This window comes from Lynx rufus, unplaced genomic scaffold (genome assembly GCF_022079265.1).
Source record: "Lynx rufus isolate CCGP_SWC_20201006 ecotype Redwood Valley unplaced genomic scaffold, mLynRuf1.p SCAF_1, whole genome shotgun sequence".
NCBI classification, from domain to species: Eukaryota; Metazoa; Chordata; class Mammalia; order Carnivora; family Felidae; genus Lynx; species Lynx rufus.
This window is the reverse complement of record NW_025814823.1, coordinates 177,335,489-177,358,567: the sequence shown is the minus strand read 5'-3', so window position 1 is coordinate 177,358,567 and position 23,079 is coordinate 177,335,489. Positions and strand designations below refer to the sequence as shown.

The 23,079-nt window shown below is 51.2% G+C and overlaps 1 protein-coding gene across 1 annotated transcript in view; it reads right to left on the bottom strand.

Annotated features, from left to right (window-relative positions):
- STK10 (serine/threonine kinase 10) overlaps positions 1-23,079 on the bottom strand; it is a 117,353-nt gene that overhangs the window by 93,404 nt on the left and 870 nt on the right. The window lies entirely within an intron of this gene.

Sequence of the window (23,079 nt, the reverse complement as noted above, 5' to 3'; positions counted from 1 at the left end):
CCCAAGCAGGCTCCATGCTCAGTGCGGAGCCCAAAGCAGGGCTCGACCCCATGACCCTGAGACTACGACCCGAGCCTAAATCAAGAGTCAGACACTCAACCAACTGAGCTATCCAGGTGCCCCTCTAATTTTCTGAAAAACGAAAAACAGGGGCACCTGGCTGGCTCAGTCGGTAGAGCATGCGACTCTTGATCTCAGGGTTGTGAGTTCGAGCCCCACATGAGGTATAGAGATTACTTAAAAATCAAATCTAAAAGAAAAAGAAAGCAAGAAAAGTAGCGTTGGTGAGACTGTGGAAACATTGGAACCTCTGCGCATTGCTCGTGGGAAGGTAAAATGGTGCACCTACCATGGAAAACTGTTTGGGGGTTTCTCAAAAGGTTAAACACAGAACCACCGTGGCCCGGCAGTTCCACTCCTGGGGAGAGATACAAAAGAACTCACAGCAGGGATCCAAGCAGGTATCTGTCCACCCATGTTCACGGCAGCACTACCCACTGACGTCAAAAGGTGCAAACGAGCCACATGTCCATCAGCAGATGAATGGACAAAAAAGTGGAATATACACTCAGTGGAATGTTATTTGGCCTTAAAAAGGAAGGAAATCCTGGGGCGCCTGGGTGGCGCAGTCGGTTAAGCGTCCGACTTCAGCCAGGTCACGATCTCGCGGTCCGGGAGTTCGAGCCCCGCGTCAGGCTCTGGGCTGATGGCTCGGAGCCTGGAGCCTGTTTCCGATTCTGTGTCTCCCTCTCTCTCTGCCCCTCCCCCGTTCATGCTCTGTCTCTCTCTGTCCCAAAAATAAATAAAAAACGTTGAAAAAAAAAATAAATAAAAAAGGAAGGAAATCCTTCTTTTCTTTCTTTCTTTCTTTTTTTTTTTTTCTTTTGTCTGGGAAACTGTATTTCTCCTATCCTGAATGAAAGCCTCGCTGGATAGAAAAAGGAAGGAAATTCTGATGCATGCTAGAACAGGACGAACTTCATGCTCGATGAAAAAAGCCAAATCACAAAAGAACAAATATTGTATGATCCCACTTATGTGAGATACCTACACGAGTGAGATTCAGAGACAGGACGTATAATCGAGGCCACCAGGGCAAATGGAGAGTTAGTGTTAAACGGGCACCGAGTTTCTGTTTGGGATGACGAAGAGGTTCTGGAAACGGACAAGGGGGGGAAGGTTGTACAACACTGTGAACGTACATAATGCCAATGAATTGTGCACTTAGGGCTAAAAATGGTCAGTTTTAGGTTATACATATTTTACCGCAATTTTAAGAACTGAGAGCAAGAGACAAAGAACCAGGCAAACAGTGCAAGCTACCGCACCCACGGGGAGCTGGTATCCAGGAAAAGGGAACAGAACCCACACGCCCTCAAGTGGCCCCGTGACCCTCAAGGGCCGCTGGGAGCATTCACCCACTGTGTGCATGCGCTCGGGTGTTTTAAGAGAACACACTTGGGGCGCCTGGGTGGCTCAGTCGGTTAAGCGGCTGACTTCGGCTCAGGTCATGATCTCGCGGTCCGTGAGTTCGAGCCCCGCGTCGGGCTCTGTGCTGACAGCTCAGAGCCTGATGGCTGTTTCAGATTCTGTGTCTCCCTCTCTCTGACCCTCCCCTGTTCATGCTCTGTCTCTCCCTGTCTCAAAAATAAATTAAAAAAAAAAAAACGTTTAAAAAAAAAAAAAAGAGAGAGCACACTTTCCAACAACACGGGCCCAGGAAGCAGGCCACTCGTCTGGAGCCCTTGAATAGCCATCTGTGGAGAAGCACACGGGAAACGGGCTCTTCTGGACTCCATGAGCAGCCCTGGTGGTCTCCACTGTGGTGGCTTCCTGAGGACAGTATCACACACGACCCTCACCTCCTAGGACAACTCTGACCGGCCCCACGACGTGGTGATTGATGGCCCAGATGCTCCTGCATGCCTAGCACCCCCAAGGATGACAATGAGCATTAGCATCACCTCACACGACACCGCAGTACCCAGCACCTCAGTGTCCCCATTCTAGAGGCTTGGAGAGGGGACATGGCTGGAACTAGGATAGTGGCACCAGAATTTGAACCTGGGTCCTCTAACTTCCAAGACCCTGTGCACTTTCCACTGCTGTACAAGGTCTCTGATCGTCTCCAGAACTCAGAAGCCCTAAGACCAGACGCCCACAGACACCTACGAGAGAGCTCCCAGGCCAGCCCCGCACAGGGCACCCTCCCCGCAGAGACAGAGTGGCCCATCCCGTGGCCTCAAGGTCCAGCCAGAGACCCACCCCTCTACTGCCAGTGACTAGAGGGCATGCTCATGGAGGGTGGGGTAACTGCGAGGGGCGGCAAACCCCTCCAGGGAACCTTGTGGAAGGGAGTGATGCCAATAGGCAATCTTTGAGCTCATTTGCAAATTTATTCTCTGTGTGAGTAACTGTTTCTGTTAACAGAGCTGCAAAATCCCCAGGGCCCCACGCAGTGATGACAATGGTCTCCCACTGATCAAGGTCACTAGTCTACACTCCAACATGTGCTAACTCATTTATCTCTTCAAGCACCCCCCAATGCTGGTGCTCTTACTATCTCATGCACAGACGAGGAGACTGAGCAGAGTTCTCAACACAGGTGAGGTGACAGGGCCGGTCTGGACGCCTGCTCCCAAGTCTGTGCTTTGGCAGGGACACCCTTCCTCCACACGGTCCCTTCCTCATGAGGCCCAGGAGCCGAGTGCGGGGGGGGGGGGGGGGGGGTGGGGTGGGTGGGGAAGGGGCGGGGAGACAGAATTTCCCAGGGGGCCATAACCCAGTGTCAGTCCTTGTGCTAGAACCCACCTGCTCACTCGCCCCACCTGAGTGGGGGCCGCTCCTATAAACTCAGTCGTGAAAGCTTGTTGAGAACACCTGAGAAACTCACGATTTCAGCCATTGGGCGCTTGTGCTCTGGTGCTCACTCACGCGGGCACACACGCACTCCCTTTCTCACACCTGACTGTGTACCTGCCCTTTCATTTCCGGTAAGGCTGATTTTTAAGTGCCCGCAAGAGGACCATCAAAGCACCCTTTCACATTGTACATCACTCTCGCTCCCCCTCCTCTCCAGACCCAGAAGAGGAGGTAAGGCCCGCTCTGCTCCTTTACCAGAAGGAAGGTCGGAAGGTAAAGGTCCTTTACCACACCTCAGCGGGGTGGCCAGAGGTGGGGCCCGGGTGAGCACGGTAACCACCTTGACCATGCTCTCCCAGCCCCCCAGCCAGAGCAGCACAGGGGAGAACTGAGCGGGGCAAAAGCCACTCCCTCAGTCACTCACCCTGCACTCCTGAGAGATGGTCAAGGAGGCTGCATGGCACCTCTTCCCGGGTTTCCTTACCAGTATTTTCTCCCAGGAGTGAGGGAGGCCCAGGCAGGGACCGTTTTCTGTGAGCGCACAAAACCTGCCTTGCCCGTCACCCTGAAAGGCAGCATTGACCACAGGGCTGGGCCTCCAGCCGGGTGCCAGGGTCAACACCGAGGAACACCCGCTGCCCAGCACCTCGCTCGGATTACAGAGACCAGAGCCTGCCAGAAAGGGGTTAGCTGGCAGCAGTCGTGGTGCATAAAGTGACTTCGCCAAAATTAAATTCTTTACAAGTCTGGTTGAGGCAGCAATCTACTCACCTCCGTGCCAGAAGACGTAATAATGGCTGATGATAAAAACAGCTAACACGGCCTGTGCGCTCACCGTGTGCCAGGACGGGCCTTAAATGGAATCTCTCATTTCATCCTCCATCCAGCCCTTGGAGATAAGTATTAGTAACCCCAACTTACAGATGAGAAAACAGAGATTGAGAGAGGCATGGTGATTTGCCTCAGGTCACACAGCAAGCGGGGAGTGGAAGCAGATCCAAATGCAGGCCCACCTTGCTCAAAGAGCCTACACTCCAAGTCTCTTCCCAACCAGCCCTCCCTGGGGGGCACCCAGCGTTCCCTGCTCCGCCTGCCATCGCTGAAGATAAACGACTATAGACCACAACTGATAACATGCTTGGCAGCTAAGTACTAAAAATACCAAACTTTAATCCGCCCACATGCCATTAAGGCAGGTGGTCGCCATCATGCCCATTTCCCAGATTAGCAGACTAAGGCTCAAAGGCGTACCAGGACCCGTCCAGTGTTCTCTTGACTACACTAGGCTGCCAGAAATCACCTTATTCCCAGTTCGTTCATTCAACCATTATTTACTGAGCTCATGTTCTAGGGGAGGTCCTTTTCTAGTTAACAAGACAGTTTCTGCTAGAAGGAGCACTGGTAATAGAAATCATGGCCCTCTCACATCTCACCCTACCTGATTTTTCTTCGGGGGAGCTAACCCCGCCCTCATTCCCAGTCCCTAAAATGCACTGGAGCAGAATCCGCCTCCAACTCTAGAAGTGGGTGGGTGACTCATACTGGTCGATCAGAACATGAATGGCTCAGGGAGAAGAATGTGATCACGTCAGCCAATGAGATGCAACCTCGGAACAATAGCAGAGATGGCTGAGATAACCCCAAACCCCACTTTAAGCTAGCCTCCAGCATAAACATTTCATGAAAATGAAACTGGCTGAAGCAATAGAGCCTAGAGAGGGCACAAGAGGACACTGCTTGATCCCCTCAATTAATTTTTATACCCGGGAGGTACTATGAAGAGCCTCATTTTATGTGTAAGAAAACTCATGCTCAGAGAGGTAAAGCCACTTGCTCAAGAACACACAGCAGATAAACAACAGGGCTGGGAGTTGAATTCAGGTCTACGTGGCTTCAGTGTCCACGCTCCTGACCTCTTTACCAGTGGTCAAATTCTGCAAAGGTCCTGTCCGGGCCCCAGTTTCCTCCCTGTACAGTAGCGGGGTGGGGAAATGATGCCCAAGCTCTCTTCATGGTCTGATGTGTAGGGCATCTTGTGAGAGTGGGTAGGTCCTGGAAAGCTATGGGTGGTCCGAGCGGATGGGGCACCTGTGGGAGTTGACAGTCAAGGAGTCGCATAAAGAACAAGTGGCTGTCTGTGGCCTCTGACGTCCATCTCTCCCACTGGCTGAGGCAAGGCTGGGGTCCAGCAAAGGGTGGGGGAGCCCCCGCCCAGCCCTCCGCTGCTGGCTGGCAGTGACTAACGCCTCAGCCCACACCCTTGAGAGCAGACACACAGTGGCCACTTGTGTTTACTGGCCCAGGCACCTTGGCGGGAACAATCTTCCCCCTTGTGCGGCTCAGGCGCACAGCCTGGAGGAGGTGGGGACAACCCTCCCAGCAGGGAGCCCTGCCCCACCCAAGGGGCCCGGCCAGGCCAGGCCAGGCCAGTCCTGTCCGGTCCACTCAGGGGCCGGGGGCTTCCTGAAAGTCCATCACAAAGCAGCAGCTGAGGGGGACAACCCCCAGCCCACCCCATCCCTCCCAGCTGTGGGCTGATCACGGTGTCCCTCCCTCCTCCTCCAGGGAAAGAGCTGATATCACAGAACTCAGAGACGAGAATGTTAGCCACCACTCCTAAATCCCAACTCCCCCGTGCCCTCTGCGGATGAGGAAACAAAAGTGAATGCAGTGACCTGGGTCCAGTCTGGGACAGTTGCAGATTCACAACCCTCCTTTCCCTTGGCAACTGCCCCTCCCTCTTGGTGCAAGGGATTCACGGGGGGCTGAGCCCACCTGGCCCCAGTGCTCAGCGCAGGCCCAGCCACGCATTCCTGGCCCTCTCGGTTCAGACTTGCACCGACGCAGGGCTGGAACTCACAAACTGCACGATCGTGACCTGAGCCGAAGTCGGATAACCGACTGGTGCCCAGATCCAATCCTCCAAAGACAAAAGCCAGCAATAGGTTTTAAAATCCTTAACGATATCTTTTAAGCCTATCAGCCCTCATTCCTAAGAAAGTAAGGCCAGGAAATTATTCAAATAAAGACAACAAAAGAAATGTACTAGGAGCATGGTCACCATAGTCCATAACAATGGCAAAAAAAAAAACCCAGAAAGAACCTAAACGTTCAACAGTAAGACAGTGGTCAAATTAACTCAGTGGGATATTAAGCAACCCTTTAAGATGATAAATAGAAAAACAATATAGTAATGAGAAAAAAATAATTAAGCCATAATAGTATGTCAACAAAGCAGGCTAATAAAATGGGGCTAAGCTGGAACTTCGGGGAGATGGTTGCACCTACAAATTAGGAGAACCTGAAAACACAGCATAAGGAATACAAGCGGCTTGTAAAAGTTAATTTCCCTCAATGGCATCTGACAATTATCCACAGGGGTCCCAGCAAGGACAGTGGAGGATGGTGCCCCACAAGTAACCACTTTATCTTGACCTTGTCTTGAATGTATCCAGGCATGGTCACCCTCGTCCTCTCAGGAACCCACTTGAGCTGCGCTGTCCAATATGGCAGCTACCAGCCACACTGAAGAGAGGAGAAACAATGTTCTATCACTGCAAAAAGTTCTAGGAAGCAGCTTTGAACATAAGGCTGAACCTGGCAGAAAATACTTTCTCATAAAGGTGAGGGAGCATCTGAAACTCACTCCCATGTTCCAGACCCAGCCTCAGAAACATGTATTTCTTTGTCGAGGAAGAAACAAAGGTCTCAAGTGCAAAGAGTGGGTAGAACCTCAGGTGGTGATCGTTAGGGAGTCCGGTCTCCTAGCAACCTGGCCGGAAGGCAGGCGTGAAGGAAGGCTCCCAGCTGACCTGTCAGATGAACAGCCTAGGCATGTGGGTCAGAGCCAGAGAATGGAGTAGACAAGGCTAAAGGTTTCTATTTTCCCCGCCCTCTGGATTCTGGATGGCTGTGCCAGGCATGTGTCAAATATGGGTCAGGCCGCTGGAACCAAGAAGGAGCCTGGTCTGTGTCCTACAATACACAGCTGTGGTGTCCCTGCCCGAAAACATTTTATCTTTGTGTGGTGAGGTCTGTTACCAATCACGGGAAAGGCTTCCACTCTATTATGGAGGGAGGAAATCTGGCCCCACAAGGTCACAGCAGGACGGGCCACGTGCAGGGGAAGGAGCCCAACATAAATCCAAGCAGGGTGGCCTGAGGGCACCAGACACAGAGCCAGTGTGGCCTTGGGTTCAGATTCCACTAACACCCCTGGCTGGCAGGCATGAGTCAGTCGAGGAGGGGAGTCTGTGTTCCACAGCCCAGCCTTCCGGACACTTGGGTCTTGTGGGCCTCAGGAAGAAGGCCGGCCAAGACCTCCTGAGATCTCTTGAGGCAGGATAAGCATCCCCTCACCAGTGTCCGGCATAGGTCCACGAGGTAGGCAGCTGTTCTGTCTGCCCCTGTTAAGAAAAAATGAAGGCCCTGTCCCAGGTCATGCGGCTAGGAAGTGAGGTCAGGACTCGACGCAGGCCCAGCCTTCTGCCCAGTGCTTTTCCCCTTCAGGAGCCCCCCAGAGGAAGTATCTCCAGGGGTTCCCACCCAGTTTTTACGTGTGCCCGTCCTCCTTCCCCTTCTCTTCCTTCACTCCCTTCAGCCAGAAACCCGTTGGGGGCAAACTTCAATGGCTCCCTGCTGCTGATGCAAAGCTCAAACTCCCCGGCCTGGGACACGGAGCCCGGGTGATTTACCCCTTCTACTTTTCTGGGAGTCCAGTACTCCTCCACATGCACCCCCTGCTATGGCCAGTGCCCTCCTGCTTCCTACTTCCACGCGTTTCTTCCCCCCGCTGGAGTGCCTTCCCCATACGTGTGTTTATCCCACAAAGTCTAACTCCACGGCCTGTTCCCTGAAGTGCTCTCAGAACCCCAACTCCCCTACTACCATTTCACACCTTATTAGGGCTTTCTTCACAGACCTCCTGGTACCCCAGGCATTGGTGTTCCAAGATTCTCTCTCTGACTTCGTTGTGAGCTCTGAAAGGCTAAGCCCATGTCCAATTCATTCTAGTCCACCCCGCAGAGCCTGGCACAGAATATCTAGTGGATAGGAGTCCGGGAGGGTGAGTAAATGGGAAGATGAGAGAATGGGTAGGCAGATGGGCAGGTGGGTAGTGGACGGGGAGCTGGATGGACAGGTGCATGAAAAGGAAGGTGGGTGGATGGGTTAGTGGAAGAGAGGGAGGGAGAGAGGGCTACATGGAAGGATGGGCGTGTGGCAGGATGGACAGACAGGAGAGTGAGCAAGCAGGACTACGAATGGGTGGATGGGAGAACAGGTGTGTGTGAGACAGGAAGAAAGGAATGAAAAGTATGACTAGACAGTAAACAATCATCAAATCTTTTTTTCCAAAAGGCACTAGAGCCTGTTTTTTTTTTTTTTAAGTTTATTTATTTGAGAGAGAGAGACAGAGCTTGCACGCGTGCATACGCACGCATGACCAAGCAGGGGAGGGGCAGAGAGAGAGCGAGAGAAAATCCCAAGCAGACTCTGTGCTGTCAGTGCAGAGCCTGATACGGGGCTCAAACTCACAGACCCTGAGATCATGACCTAGGCCGAAATCAAGAGTCAGATGCTTGACTGAGCCACCCAGGCACCCTCAGCTACACTGTTGGCTTCTGTGAACACCAGACTCTCTCCTTCCCTTCATATTGTAGCCAAGAAAGTTTTTTCTACAGGCACCTACCCTACTCCATTCCACCCATGTCCCCATCTTGGCAAACTTAGAAATGAGCAAATTTCCATCAAATGATTTGTGGCATGGAAAAAGCACAGGAGCTGGGTTCAAATCCCGACTCTACTACTTACCAGCTAAGCGCCCTTCAGGAAGGCAAGGAACCAGACTTCAGTTTCCCGGCAGAGATGTGGACAATTCCAGAGACACACGAGAAAGTTTATAAACCACCATGGGTTAATGGGTTAACTACTGGCTGTCACGTTCCTTGCTTAGGACCATGTATGTTTCACTTTCAAAAGCCTAAAAGCATGTTTAGCTTGTTCACCAATATATCCGCCACCATGTTCAGCCATAGCACACACTACGTATTTTTAAGTTATGGGTGGATGGCTGAATTGGCATTTGCATCTCCGTGCAAAAAAAGAAACGATGCCCTCTGCCTAAGGATGGAAAGGAAGTGACGAGAAGTCCCTTTCCTCCTCAACGTATTTATATTCCTGAATCTCTAGCTGTTCTCTGGTTTTGAAAGCTGTCTCCTCTCTACCTTGGGGAAGCCCAAGCCTCTGACTGAGCAGGATATACACACTTACTGAGTCCTGCCAAGTGGAGAGAAACCACTTCCCTATCAATAATCGCTGGGCCAAGTTTCAGCTCAGGACGAACGAGAGTGCCAAGTTTCAGAACAAGTGACACTTAAGGATGGCAAAGATTGTGAAGCACAAAGCAGAGGAGTGGTATGGCTTCCAAAGACGGCCATTTAATACTCTCTCCCAGGGGGGGGGGGGGGTGGGAGGGGTGGGAAGAGATGTCTGGCAAGCCATCCTGACACAGCAGGGAACGCCTGAGCCTCCAAATCCTTCTGGGCTAGCAAATAAAAAACCAAAACCCAACAGGATTAGCCTAAAAGATATCGCACCGTGGCCTTGACAGAAAACCTGGGCAAGCTGTCCAACTAGGCCAGGGATGTGGGAGCCTTCAGATCTCAGCTCTTCAGAAGCGATGGGGATCCAACCTCACCTAGTGCTGATAAAGGAGGTGAGAAAGGTGATGTAGAGACGCTGCTCCCACCTCTCCCAAGCCCCCTCGAGCCAGCGAGCCAGCGGAGGGCCCACAGAGGAATGGGTGCTGAGTCACAGCAGGAGGGGGGCGCAGGGTCAAGAGCAGAGAGGAGGGAGGGAAGAAGGAAGCACCTTTCTCCAGGGCTGCCTTAGTCGGTTGAGCATCCAACTCGATTTCAGCCCAGGTCAGGATCTCACAGTTTGTGAGTTCGAGCCCCTGCTTGGGATTCTCAATCTCTCTCTCTCTCTGCTTCCCCCCCAAAAAATAAACATTAAAAAAACAAAAGTCTTCGGGGCGCCTGGGTGGCGCAGTCGGTTAAGCGTCCGACTTCAGCCAGGTCACGATCTCGCGGCCCGTGAGTTCGAGCCCCGCGTCGGGCTCTGGGCTGATGGCTCAGAGCCTGGAGCCTGTTTCTGATTCTGTGTCTCCCTCTCTCCCTGCCCCTCCCCCGTTCATGCTCTGTCTCTCTCTGTCCCAAAAATAAATAAACGTTGAAAAAAAAAAATTAAAAAAAAAAAAAGTCTTCAAAATGTATTATTACAAAGAAGACAATCAAACCACCCATAATCCCTTGAGCAGACCTAGAAGGTATCACGCTAAGTGAAACAAAATGAGATGGAAAGACAAACACCTTATGATTTCACTTTTATAAGGAATCTAAAAAACACACAAATGAACCAACAGACTCTTAAATACAGAGAACTGGTTGTTGCCAGAGGGGAGGTGGGTGGGGGATGGTGAAATAAAGGGGATTAAGAGGTACAAACATCCAGTTATAAAATAAATCACAGAGATAAAAATTACAGTATAGGCGATGTAGTCAATGATATTGTGATAATGTTGTTTGGGGACAGATGGCAACCGCTGACCGTGGTGAGCACGGAGTTTTACACTGAACTACTGAATCGTTACATGGTCCACGTAATAGAACACTGTGCATTACTTATACTTCAGTTAAAGAAAAACACCCATAATCCCAGAGAAAACTGCCTGTAGCACTTTGTAGCACCTCTTGCCTGTGCCTGCTGTGGCTGAACCCACCCTAACATTTCCCAGCTGTGTGACCCCAGGGGACTTATGTGGCCTCTCTGTCCCTCACTCTCCTCCTTTTGCTAAGCAGTTCCTGCCTCACGGGCTGTTGTGGGCATTCATTGAGCTAATTAATATGTGACCGACGCTCGGGGCAGGGCTGGCCCGAAGTGAGCACCCCACAAATGTTTCACTATTCTCTCTCTCCACGGATATGTTCTCCCATACCTTATAAAAGTGGGGTTAAACTGTACACACTGATTTGTCATTTTCACTTCACTGACCAGTATGCTCGTGTATTGTACGCGGTGACGGTCGTGCCATTTAACAAGGCGTCACGATCGGCCCTGTGGATCACAGGACACTCTGCCGCGGCATCAGCTCCAATAGCTGCAGACTGCTCCGCTAAAGGGCAAGGCCATGTCGGGTCGGACATATGGTCAGGCCACTCCACGCCGTCACATGGTGCTGCATCCAGGGGCCCGAGACTCCATCACGAGATGCCAGACAGCTCTCCAAATGGCTGGGCCGCTTCATGCCTCACGGTCGTGCAGGCTGATAGCCCTCCCCACGCCCTGGCTGACACGAGATGTAATAAATATGTGAAGCGAGGCGCAGGCCAGTCCTGCTGTATCCTGGCTGCGTGTCCTCGGGTACTGGCCTCCTAAGACTGCAGGTGGTAAAGACACAGACCTGTCGAATCACCACGAGATGAAACTAGTAACATTAATTATACATTACATTACATGTACGTGAATTATACTTCAGTTAAAAAAAAAAAAAACACACACACACACACACCGATACTCCCAGAAAAACTGCCGTGAGCATTTGGGAATACCTCCTGCCGGTATTCCACGGTGCGGGACAAGAATTACGTCCCACTTAAAAAAAAAAAAAAAAAAAAAAGAATTACGTCCCACTTGTGAGAGGAACGGTATTATCCCCATTTTGCAGAAAAGGACACCGAGGCTCAGAGCGGTAACGTCACTCGCCTAAAGTCACACAGCAAAAAGACGACAATGGCCGAGCCGGGACTCCTGCACCACCAAGTAGGAGCCTCGGAGGCGGGGCTCCCGTGGGAGGTGGGAGGTCCTCCACAGGCCTTCTGAGGTTCACCTTGTCGGCCTCAGACGGTCTACAGACAGAGCAGAGCCTCGGCCAGAGCCGGCACCGGTTCCTCATTACTGTAGGCACCAGTCCCCTGCTCCCTCCTTGGCCAACAGAAGCAGCAGTGGGTTTCCTGTCACCTCGAAGCGGGGTGGGGGTGGAGGGCACTCGAGGGAGGAGGAGGCCTGAATAAGAGCCAGGGGACCAGAGCCCACGAAGCGGCAAAACAAAGGTAGAAAGAATCTCCAGGCCAAACAGGGAAGCAGGCCAGCTCCGATGGGGTCATTGCCTCAGGGTGACAAAGCCAGCTTTGATGGTGGCAACAGCCTCAGGGGCCAAGAATTGGGCCTGGGCTCCCAGACAGAACAGGCCGGAGCTTTCCAGGAAGGAGGGCAAAGGCAGGCGTGCCCTCTGGGGCATGAATGTTGCTCTTTCGCCACCCAGAGCGGCCACCCTGGACCCAACGGAGCAGGCAGGGAGCGAGCTTCCCAAAGGCTGGGTGGAGCCTCTTTATCACGTTCTTGGGCAGGAGAGCAAGAAGCTTCCGGCTGACCCCCGGGAACCCGAAACACCAACTTCTATGTAAGAAGCAGCCTCCTGCATGACCAGAAAGGGGAGGCGGACCAGGGGCCTCCAGGGACTCTGCCTGCCAACCCTCAGGAGCCAGGTGTGCTGGTCAGCCAGCAGGAATAATCATCAGCACCACGACCGCATTTACTTCTCCCTCCATTCTGAGCACTATGGATGGTAAGGACTGGCCAGGTCTCCATCTTCTATTAAGTTTTCTAAGGGAAGCACTATCTCAATCCTCTTTTTACAGCTCAAGATGCTGAGGCTCAGAGAGGTGAGGCGACTTTCCCAAAGTCACACAGCAAGGAGGCAGGGAAACTAGGAGAAAGCTCAGCAGGGATCCCTGTGCCTACACTCATTAGCACAGTGCTGGGCCTGCCTACAGAGAAGAAGCTAGAGCTAGCATTTACTCATTCGTTGTTCATTCACACAGGAGAAATTAACTAAGCATCTGCTATGAGCATCTACTATGTTGGCCACAAAAAAAATGGAGAACTCCCTGCCTGCAGGGACCTTACACCTTCCAGAGAGGAAAGAAAAATAAACAAGACAACACGCAAAAGAAACCCAGTCTGTGGCTGGAGCTCCGAAAGAAATCAGCAGGGAACTGTCACCATGGCCAGGGAGGGGTAGTCAGAGCAGGCCTGAGAAGCGACGTGTCAATCGAGACCCAGAGGATGAGAAGGAGCCCTGGTTGCACAGAGTAGTGGGAAGAGAGTGGGAGGCAGAGACAGCAGCAAGTGCAAAGGTCCTGAGACAGAAAAGGGATGTCCTTCCTTCAACTCCTCTCAGTGGCCCCTCCCCCACCGGACAGAGGCTGGCTACAGTTAACGCTTTAGTCACTAGCACAGTGGTTAATCCTCTGGAGTCTCAGGGCCTCAATTCTGGTTCTGGTATTGCCTGTTAGTGAGAAAACAAAATAAGCAAGCTATGGGGAAAGGAAGGAAAAAAAAAAAGTGTAGCAAAGGGGAAAGCAGAGAGAAAGGGGAAGAGAGAAAAGAGTGAGTGAAGAGGAAGGTGAGTGCAGGGGAGGAGGGAGAAGGGGGGTGGGGAGAAAGGGGAAGGGAGGAAGAAGCTCTTCGGAGTAACATGCCTCCCTACCCTGCTGGCAGCACTCAGGGGCACCCAGAACCTTAGGATGCTGTGGCACCAGCACGCCCACACCCACCAGAGCCCCAGGAGGAGGCCAGGAGCACCCAGCTTCCCCCGCCACTTCCTCTGTGAGCCTGAGCCCTGCCTACACTAGTCACCACTTCCTCTGCATGTGAGAGGCCACCGCCCCCATCTCGGGGCCCAGACCCAGCTAAGGTTGAGTCAGGCCTAGGGAGGAGGGTCACGTCGCTGGGCACAGAAACGCCAAGGCCACAAGGAGACACCACACTGAGGTGGCCCGGGAATCTCTCCTCACACTAAGCCCCCTCGTCTTTCCCTCCATATTGTACAGTAGAAAAGGCTCAGGCTCCTAGCCAGAGACATCTAGGTTCAAGTCCCAGCCTTGCCACGGAGAAGCGGTGTGAGCCGAAGCAAGTCCATCCAGGTACCTCTCTGGGCCTCTGCTTCGTCAGGTGTGGAGACAGGATGCTAACTAATCCTTGCCCTTCCCGAGGTTGGCAGAAGCATCAACGATGAACAGATAAGAAGAGCAACTCCCCACTCATTTATCTTGTTCACCTTGGAACCCACAGTGCCTGGCACACGGGAAGTGCTCAATTAATAATTCCAATGGCTACCCTGGATTTGAGCTTTTCCAAGGTCCTGGGCCAAGTGGTTTACCACTTGGGTTATTTCACTCTCCAACCACCCTGCAGCAGTACTACTCCCAGTGCCGTTTTGCAGCTAAAGACACAGAGGCACGCGGGTAAGTACTTCTCTCAGGATCACCACAAGAGGCAGCGAGCCAGGCTGTAACTCCAGAAACTCATCCAAGTTCCTACGCCATCTCTGATCCCGGGCAAATGTGAGTTTCCCTTCCCACCTCATCCTCTCTAACTTCTTGCCTCTTCCTAACTACCATCCCTTGCTCTCTAGAATCTTCCATGCCTCCCGCCCATGGTACAACATCTCATTCTTGGACTGGATGCCTTCCATCAGTGCTTCTCCCTGGGCTCTGACTTGGGCCCCAACCACAGCTCTGGCCTTTCCTCTTACCCCCACCTGCTCCAGCCAGCAGGGTGTGGCCACTCTGTCCCAGCCTTCACTCATTAATGGCTACCCCAGCCTTGGGCAGCCAGGAACCCTGGCTCTGACATCCCCCAACTCCCTTCCTCTGGTGACCATCCAAAACTAGCTCCAATCTAACACTGCGTGAGGCTGATCTGGTCAGGCCCTGGACACAGGGCAGGCAGGACATTAGCTGAGCTCAAAACCAACACAACCAAATTCCTCAGCTTGGCATTCGAGGCCTTCTTGACTGGGCCCCCAAATAGTATTCTTGATCTGGCCCTGCCCTAGCCAGCCCCTCCGGCCATGCCCAGCTCCCAAACCCACTGACCACTGGACTTGAGGCGGCAACAGAAATGTGTAGAGGGGCCCAGGAGGAAGGCACAAGGTGTTGGTAAACATCAGAGGCCAGATCTGCACTGTACCGAACAGCGGTCACATGTCACTACTGAGCCCCTGAAATGTGGCTAGCCCAGATTGAGAGGTGCTGGAAACACAAAACACAAACCAATTGTAAAGACTTAATATGGAATAAGAATATTAAATATCTCTTTTATTCTATATTGATTATATCCTGAAATGATACTTTGGATATATTGGGTTAAATAGAATATACTATTAAACTGGTGGCCACCAGCAAAATAACATAAAAACAGGAAGGGGGACAAAACATAAGAGGCTCCTAAATACAAAGAACAAACTGAGGGTTACTGGAGGGCTTGTGGGTGGGGGGATGGGCTAAATGGGTGATGGGCATTGAGGAGGACACTTGTTGGGACGAGCACTGGGAGTTCTACGTAGGGGATGAATCGCTAGATTCTACTCCTGAAATCAACATTGCACTATATGCTAACTAACTTGGATGTGAATTGAAAAATAAGAACCAACAAACAAAAAACTGCTGGCCAATAGACACATGAAAAGACGCTCACCGTCACTGATCATCAGGAAAATGCAAATCAAAACCACAATGATACCACCTCACACTCAGAATGACTAGTATCAAAAACAAGAAACAAGTGTTGGTGAGGATGTGCAGAAAAAGGGACCCTCATGCACTGCCGGTGGGAAGGCAAACGGCTGAAGCTACTGTGGAAAACAGGACAGAGGTTCCTCAAAAACGTAAAAATAGAAATACCGCACAATCCAGTATTTCTACTACGGGTATTTACCCAAAGAAAGTGAAAACACGAATTCAAAAAGACATATGCACCTCGATGTTTGCTGCAGCATTATTTACAATAGCCAAGATATGGAAGCAACTCGTGTGTCCAGTGGTAGATAAATGGATAAAGAAGACTTTATATGTTACTATTAATCAGCCATAAAAAGAAATGAGATCTTGCCATCTGGGACAACATGGATGGACCCAGAGGGTATAATGCTAAGTGAAGTAAGTCAGAGAAAGACCAGTGCCATATGATTTCACTTATATGTGGAATCTAGGGAAAAAAAGCAAACAAAGCAACCAAAAACAGACTCATAAATACAGAGAACAGATTGGTGGTAGCCAGAGGGAAGGGGGGCTTTTATGTGACACATGATTTCAAAATGCTGGCAATCGCTTCAAATTTGGTTCAGCCACCGTGGGAGCCACACAAATCAGTGTGCAGGCTGGCAACCTCAGGCCTCACTATCTGACCTCTCTCCTGGCCCAGGCTTCCTTCTCTCCAGCTTGCTATCACCACCCCACCTGCCCTGCCTGGTGGAAGCCTTCCCCTTTCTCCACTTTCCCCAGCAGAACCCCGTGTCCTCCCCCCACCAAGCAGCAGAGGAGGCTGCTGGCACCACGGAGCACCTCCTCTGAGCCAACTGCTGTGCCCTTCGTGGGGGGTGAGTCCTAGTCTCAGCCCCACTGTACACATGAGAAAACTGAGGCTCAGATCGCACAGCTGCTAAGTGGGACAGCCAGGATTCGAATGCTGGTCCACCTGGCTGCAAGGCCTGAGTCTCCCATCCTACACTCAGGGACCTGACCCGCAGACACGAATAAATACTGTTTGCCATACTGAATCGAGCCAGTTCACTCCAATGAGGCAGTGGTGCCCAACTAGAGCAATTCTGCTCCCCAGAGAGCAGGCGGCAACGTCTGGAGACATTTCGGGCCGTCACAACTAGGGGGGCCGAGGGGAGGGTGGTGCTGGCCCTGGTGGCACTTCTAACGAGTGGAAGTGAAGGATGCTGCTAACAGCCAATAATGCACGGACAGCCCCTACAACAAAGGATTCCTGCCCAAAATGTCAACAGTGCCGAGGTGGCGAGCCCTGGCATAAGAGCCAAGCTACTGTCACCAGCTAGACCCCCAAGACCTGTCCTGTACTGCTCACCCGCTTGTTCCCACAGACCTTCGTCCCACCTTTTTTCCTCAGGCTCCTCTTTCCAACTATCTCTTAACTCGGGCAAAAGGCGCGATGGACACAGCATCCTCGAAGGAAATCGAAACTACCCCTCAAGCAAGAAGGACGGCCAGGACAAACTCCGCCGGCCCAGACCCCCCCGGACCATTTTGAGCTCAACCCCCAACCCACACCTGCACAGATGGACCACGGAGGGACCTGTGGAATGACTGACAGTTACCGTTCCCTCATTAGAAAGCTATAATCTCCGCCCAAGGAGCACAAGCCTCATTTACGTGACTCAGAATATACTTATCGGTATGTTTCCTCCAGGTACATGCCCGACTTTATGCCGGCTTCTACCTGGGGCCGAGGCTCCCCTTTCTAACTATTCATCCCAACCCTAAATAAAAGGAGCCCATTCACCCTTGCTCCAGGAGTCACGGCTTTGGAAGTTATTCCCCGTGATGTGCTTATTTGCCACGAGTTTTTGCGGGACAACTCCACCTGTACCTGTGACTCACCAAGGAGCGAACTCACGCTGGTTCTGTGTCACTACAAACACGAACGTATTTCTTCCTGGTCCCCAGTTAAACAGCAGTAACTGGCCAGGACCTTCTCTTTGTGATACCAAGAGCATCAACAATAACAAAGTATCTTCCTTTCCTGCCCACTTCCTGGGTGGGGATCAGGAGCTACAAGCACCTTGGCCCTCCTATCCTCTGACTTATCACCTTCATTTACAGACAAGAGCCTGACGCTCAGAGTGGGAGGTCACCGGCTCAGGTGGAAACCCAGATCTTGCTGACCCTCAAACTTCTTCCCTTAAGAAGGGAATGCCCTAAGCTGTACTGCCCTAAGCGGCAGCTGGCACAGGGCTATTTTCTGGGGGCTTTGGGGTGGCAGTCCCTGCGGTTGTCCCCTGGTCTGGGTAACCTCCAGAGGTCAGGGGACCCAGATGGAAGTGGGGGTGGGGATCTGGTTAGCTGTTTAGCTCACATCGCCAGGGCCTGCTCTGGCGCCAGCCAGAAAAGGTCTCAGGGCTAAATCAGCTGCTCAAGAGACACCCCCACCCCCGCCACCCCACCCCGCAAGGTGGGCAACACCCCAGGAAGCTAGGGCCACTTGAGTTTAGGATCGAGCCAGGAACACACTCACAATAGCATGGACTTCTATTTAGAAACACTAGGCTGAGCGGAAATAAGGTTACTGCCTGGGGGCAGATCTCTTTCCGGAGGAGGAGGAGGGGAGGCGTACAGGCCAAGCCCTCGGCAGCCCCAGAGGAAGCGGAAACCGGGCCTTAAAACTAAGGGCAGGAGAGGAGGTGAAAGCATGACTCTGGCCGGGAGGGGCGGAAGGCCTGACAGCTGGCTCCCACCTCACCAAACATCCCCTTTGTCGGCTTTGTCATCTGAAATCGCAGGGCAGGATATGGCACTTGAAGGGTGAGGGTTAACAATGGCTCTCTGGGTCCAAGGGCACCTGAGGTCCCCAAGGAGGGCAGGCCTTTCCAAGGCCCCAGAGAACTCGAGGATTGGCCCTTGGCGAGAGCAAGGGGCAAAAGGAAGCCTCTACTAACTTCTCTCATTTTCTTTTAAAAATCATCCTCAAATAGGCATACCCTTCAACCCAGTAAAGCCCTTCTGGGAGTCTAGCCTGAAAAAGGATTTAAAACACAAAAAGAGCTTTACCAGCAAAACTCATCATCAACGTACAGCTCAGCCATAATGCTCACTTTGGACACGCCAACTCTGTCCCAAGACTACTGATATATTACGGAACAATTTCATCAAGACGCTTAAATGTGAATTTGCTCACGGGCAGTTTTGTCTGCCAGAAACACTAGGTGAACACGGAAAACTGCATCCACCCAAACCAAGCTGCAAAGAAATGCCCACAACACACAGGCATGCACCTCAAACATCTGTCAGTGGCCTCTGGGCCACAGCCCTCCACATCTGGGGTCCCACCTAGTGCCAGATTTCAGATAACCCTCCTCCCACGGCTTCACCTGCCCTAACGCACCCACGGCCACAGCACCCGGCAGCTCTTTTTCACCACACAGTGCTATATTTATTGTAGTATGTTTGTATTTCTTATCTGCAAAACTTGTGTACAACTGTACCACGGGGTTCTTAGCTTCCTTTTTTTTTTTTTTTTTTATGGGCTCCTGCCTCCATTTTTTAAGCACTGCCCTTAGCAGCATGTCTTATAAGGCGTCCATTCTTTACTGATTTTGCACAGCTCCAAAATTTTTAGGAACGCTTATTTACGTTACAGCAGAACTGACTATATTATGTACAGTGCTTAACACAGCACACAGCACTTAATAAGCATTTAATCGTTTTTTAAAAAATCATTTAATTAAAAAAAAAGTTAAATATCCAGTAAGATTAAGAGCAAGGCAGTACTGAGCCATCACAGAAAGTATGTAGGAAGCATTTAGAATAATACAGAAAGATGTTTTAGGAACGAAAGACAGTATACAACACTGTAGGTATGTATGATTGTATGATTCCAACCCTGCATTAAAACATTTTTCTCACCATAAAAGCTGATAAAGTCTGTAAGGAAATACATCAAAATGTCAAAAGCAATGGATGGGATTATTAGGATGGTGTTTTTCTTTCTACCTACAGGAAAAAAAAAAACATTCTTTGCAAAATCATAAGGCTTTTAACAGCTCACAAGCAGCATAAGATCAGAACCAAAATAGTGTTTTTTTTAAGAAGCAGAAAAATGGGGCGCCTGGCTGGTTCAGTCAGTGGAGCATGTGACTCCTGGTGTCAGGGCTGTGAGTTTGAGTCCCACATTGGGGGTAGAGGTTACTTAAAAATAAAATCTTTAAAAAGAAAAAAAAAAGGCAGAAAAATAATCTCAGACTGCTAAGTCAACTCTTAAAGTTTATTTTTATTTTGAGGGGCACCTGGGTGGCTGGGTCAGTTGAGCCTCTGACTTCGGCTCAGGTCATAATCTCGAGGTTCATGAGTTTGAGCCCCGTGTCAGGCTCTATGCTGACAGCTCAGAGCCTGGAACCTGCTTCAGATTCTGTGTCTCCCCCTCTCTCTGGACCTCCCCCGCTCACACACACACTCTCACTCTCTCTCTCACTCTCTCTCTCTCAAAAATAAACAATTAAAAAAAGAAAAGTTTATTTTTATTTTAAGAGAGAGCATGCACAGGAGAGGGGCAGAGAGAAAAGGAGAGAGAGAGAATCTCAAGCAGGCTCTGGTGTTATCAGTGGGGAGTCCAACATGAGGCTTGAACTCACAAACCCATAAACTGTGAGATCATGATCTGAGCCAAAACCAAGAGTCTGCCGCTCAACCAACTGAGCCACCCAGGCACCCCCAACCCAACTCTTGATGTTTGCTCACTCTGTGCTCAGCACACGAGTACCATCCTGCCGCTATAACAGCAACCACAGCCTGCTTAAAGGCAGCTTCGTTCTACTCAATAGGATATCAAACACTCCCTCCCCTTTCTACCTTGTCTTCAGAATAAAGATGATTTTTTTAAGAAGAATTTTGAAATGGGGACGCCTGGGTGGCTCAGTTGGCTGGGCAGCCGATTTCGGCTCAGGTCATGATCTCATGGTTCATGGGTTCGAGCCCCACATCAGGCTCTGTGCTGACAGCTCAGAGCCTGGAGCCTGCTTCAGATTCTGTGTCTCCTTCTCTCTGTCTGCCCCTCCCCGGCTCATGGTATCTCTCTGTCTCTCAAAACTGAATAAACGTTTAAAAAATAAATTAAGAAAAAAAAAAGAATTTTGAAATGATATAAGAAATTTGAAACCATATATATGGTAACATTTGCTTTGTACCTAGTAATAAGCTAGAAATGATTTTCTTTTGAAATCCATTTGCATCCCACAAGGACTAGGTGAGAAGGACCCTGACTCCGCCCAAAATTAATCCAACCCTCCTCTCTCTCCTGAGGCCAAATGTCGGTTTATCAGGGAGAAGGGGAGCAAAGGGGCTCCCTATCTTGAGACTGCTAATGTTTAGGCTTTGAGCTTCTGCAAGACTCATCAGGAAACCTGTAATCAGTCTTGTCCTGACACGCATCTGACAAATTGGGATCCCTAAGGCGTCATAGGCCAGGGAAGTCCTCGGGAAGGTCTTCACCACGTGGGGAGCCAGGAGAACCTGTTCCTTCTAAGACAGAAAGATGAGACGGTGCCATTACTTCCCCAGTTCACAGCCAGCTAGTTCCCCAGGCACTGTGTCAAAACATTAAGTCCTGGGCCCAGCCATAAAACCTAGATGGACCTTCCGGCCTTTGCTGCCATGGCGGCCACGCCAGGGAACAATGAAGTGGGAAAGAGTTATGGTCCCTAATTAGAGTCTTTCGTAAAGCAATACCTGCTTCAACGTCAACGTCAAGGGACCGAGCAAGCAGTACTTCAGAATAGGAAGCCTGGGTGACAGGGATCTCCCATCCAGGATGGGTCTTCCTTAGCTGGTAACTAAGGCAAGTGTTAAACTGAAGCTCAGAGCCCTGGGTTCTAGTCCCTTCTTCTCCCAGGGCCCCAGTATCAGTATCCCCACACACAACATGAGGTCCGGTTAGATCAGCGGGTCACACCCTAAGCCCAAGCAGGTGACCTAATAAATTGTCCAAGAGTATCAGCCATCACACAGCTCTCTTGGCCTAGCTCTCCCTTGTCTTAATTATGAGAAAATCAGGGGTTCCGAGATGGTGTGAGGCAGCTCACAGCTTGGGGAACTAGATTCACTTAAAAAGGGTCCCCTTACTCTGGAGATACCAGGAGACAAAGCAACTTGTGAATCAGATGCACTCCTCTGCATGAAACTTCCAGAGTAGCAAGGGCGTTTTACAGGGCTAAAGCAGGCGGAAATGACAAGTGAAACTGACAAGGGGGAAATCTTAACCAGTATAAAAGCAAAGTTCTGCATTTAGGTTTGAAAGAAAATGATCCATATGGAGCCAGGATACACTGGGAGAGGGGGACAAGACTGCGATTGAAAGCCAGCCCCTAACAGACAAGAAACATCAGTGAGACCCAACAGTGTGAGCTAAAAACGCCAACTGCATCTTCTGGACAAAAAGGATGTGGTAAGCTGACCAAGGGTCCAGCTGCCCCCGTGGTGGTCAGGGCACATCTGGAAGAGCAGGCTCCCACTGGAGAAGGCAGCATGTCCAGGAAGATTGCTGCAAGGCTGAGGGCAGTTTCCTGGGGCCACCAGGAGGAAGACGCAGCTGTGAGAAGGGTAAAGAAGAGATGTGCCAAGTTAAGAATGTGCTGGCTGTCCTCAAAGACAGCAGAGCCCTCAAGCAGAGAAGGGCAGCAAATCAAGGCAGCCAGAAAGCCACGGGTGTGAGTGACACAGAGGCCTGCTTCTCCAACCACAGGACCTCTGCTCCAGTGGGGGTTCCACCCTGTAACAGGAAGTGTGGGCTCTGAGGAGAGGTGGTGAGGTAACAACACAGGCACCCAATGGACCTGAATGGCCTCAAAACTGCCCCTAGGCGCAGTGCTTCTCAAACTCAGTGCGCTTAGCAATCACCTGAGCATCTTGTTAAAATGCAGGCTCTAATTGAGCAGGGCTGGGGCGGGACCTGCAAGTCTGCATTTCTAACAAGCTCCCAGGTGATGCTAATGCCAGGGACTACACTTTGGTAACTGGGCTCTAGACCACTTGCAGGGCAGAGAGCAAGTCCTGAGCAGGTGGGTCTGGAGAAGCCCCCTCTGTGGGCCAGCCTCCTGAAAGGGCAATCCTGGGGTCAGAGTGGGGTACAAGCTAACTGGAGCCCCCAAGGACGGTGATGGTGCCTTAGGAAGGAAGACCCCTCCTGGAGTTACACAGCAACTGGGGGATTCTCTCAGTAAAGCTTCAGGGAAAGGAGATGGGGGGGGGGCGAGAAGGGTGGAGTCAAGCCCTATGTGTTTGGGTCTCCAGTACAACTCAGCAACTCAGACTTGGTTCACAGGAGCAGGAACCAGACAATGACCTGCTGCAAACGTGTCTAGAATTAATCAGCTCTGCCCCACCCATCCCTCCACAAAAGCTCTCTGCCCCCTTATTCCTCTAGGGGAAAGGTGACTGACTGCAAACTGGAAGGCTCCCCGGCTGTGACTCACACACACAGTCAAATCCAATCCCTGCAGCCTAATATTCACAGAGCCCTGACCTCCCCTTCTTTCCAAGCCTAACACCTCACTCTAGGGCCACCTCCTTTCCTGGCTCTGGCTCAAGTTCAGGTGTGTCCCCAGCTCCACCGATCCCAACTCTTCCAGACACGGCAGAA